The sequence below is a fragment of the Theobroma umbraticum genome, unplaced genomic scaffold (assembly GCF_002168275.2).
Source record: "Theobroma umbraticum cultivar Fairchild unplaced genomic scaffold, ASM216827v3 scaffold_4583.0, whole genome shotgun sequence".
Classification (NCBI taxonomy): Eukaryota; Viridiplantae; Streptophyta; class Magnoliopsida; order Malvales; family Malvaceae; genus Theobroma; species Theobroma umbraticum.
Genome location: NW_018397304.1, coordinates 137,751 through 139,578, shown reverse-complemented (window position 1 = coordinate 139,578; position 1,828 = coordinate 137,751).

Sequence of the window (1,828 nt, the reverse complement as noted above, 5' to 3'; positions counted from 1 at the left end):
GCTTCTTTCTTTTATTCATATTTGTTTGATACAACACATGTTCTTCCCCAGGCGAAAAAGGGGTAGTGAGTGCATCTTTCAACAAAAGGAGTATTTTGGTTTAGTTTAGAGAGAATTAGAAAAGACAAAAGCATAAAGTCATTTTGCATTGGAAGTGGCATTTATACCTTGGGACAACACAATTTTTCTGGAGATGTGAAGCACAATCGTTACTTCCACCGTTAGAATAACCAACAAATACAGCAAATTCCATAAAACATGATACGATACGGGGTAATATAATAAGTTGTGCAGGCATCAATTGGAGAAGAACTGGAGCCAGAGAATAAAGCAAAAACCTGACCTTTTCTTTCTGTATGAAAACTGTGAGTCAATCAAGACTGCTCCTGAGTCTTGACCATTTGAGAATCCCAATGGATTTTGGTTTTGCTTTAGCTGGAAGCAAACAACGTCTGATTCACACTCTCTTCGGTTCAAAATTTGAATTGCTAGAAAGATACCATGTGTACCATTCCCTAATAACCAACAGGCTAAAATTACAGCAAAATGGTCCTCCTATTCTTAACAACTTTTGAGGTTGCTGTCTGCTACGAATCTGCCGCAAAGTTTCTACTTGATGAACAACTTTGCAAAGAAACAGTCATCAGATTTCTGGGTTTTCATTCATTGCATCGAGGCCAAAGTGTAGAACCATCAAAGCTAATAGGATTAAGTGGAGGAAAAGACATTATTTGATTCCTAGAACAATCATTGCCACATGTTAGTAATTGTAAGGGCAGGCTTCCAGTTCAAGTATTTGATGATGACAAAGGGGCACGTGTGGAAGTGGAGGCAAATGTTTCCAGGGAGGATGGCTCTGTCTCACTTTAATTTGCCTGTTTCATAATGATTATGTAAATGTAAATGGAGGTGAATCAATTGCAATTCATGATTTTGAGTTCGCTGGACACAGAATGGAATAAAAAAGCGTTCCCTTCTCAAATAGTTAGCACCTCCAAGGTTGTGTTGGCATGGACATTTCTGTCGAAAAGCTTATATGAAAGTAGCATCTCCTATTCATTTATCCTACTACTATCATTACTCTTTTCCTTTTTTTGTTTTTCATCATTCATGTAGGAGAGCTGGGATTTACAAGTTTAACACTATGCAATATAACTTCGAATACCATGAAAACAGGAAACCTTTCTCGTTGCCATTCAAGTGAAAACTGGAATGTTCATCCCAAAACCAGAAGATTAGTCCGAAATGGAAGATCAAATCAAATATAACTTTAAAAGGAGAAACATATGCAACTTTGTTTCCACTTCCCAAGAAAGAGAAAGAAGCTATACATTGATATACCCCGCCATAGCTACACCATCTATCACACTATCATGCCAGTACCTTCCACTACCAAAGCGGTTGATTTATATTAGCATGATACTACAAAAACATCCCATTTTTTCCATGATTATGAGGAACAAGGCAAAAAACATGGAGAACCGAACCAAATCTCCGCTGACTTCTTGGCTTAACAGCAAAATCTAAAGCGTAGTGGATCATGGGATAGCGTCATCAAAACTGAAAACTAAACTCTAAGCAGATAAACACTGAGTTCAGGGCCACCGGTACCATCAGGATTCATCATGTAAAAGGCTTCCGAGTCTTTAGACCCCACAACCCTCTCGAACCTAGCTCTCATGTACATCAGCTCACCCTCGGACCCAGCTCCATTCCCATCGCAATTTCCTGGTAGCACACCAGCTCCCATTGATATTGGCTCCACCGCCTTCAAGACTTTCCACTCCTCCGGTCCGCACGCACGCCTCATTGCGAACCCACATTTCTT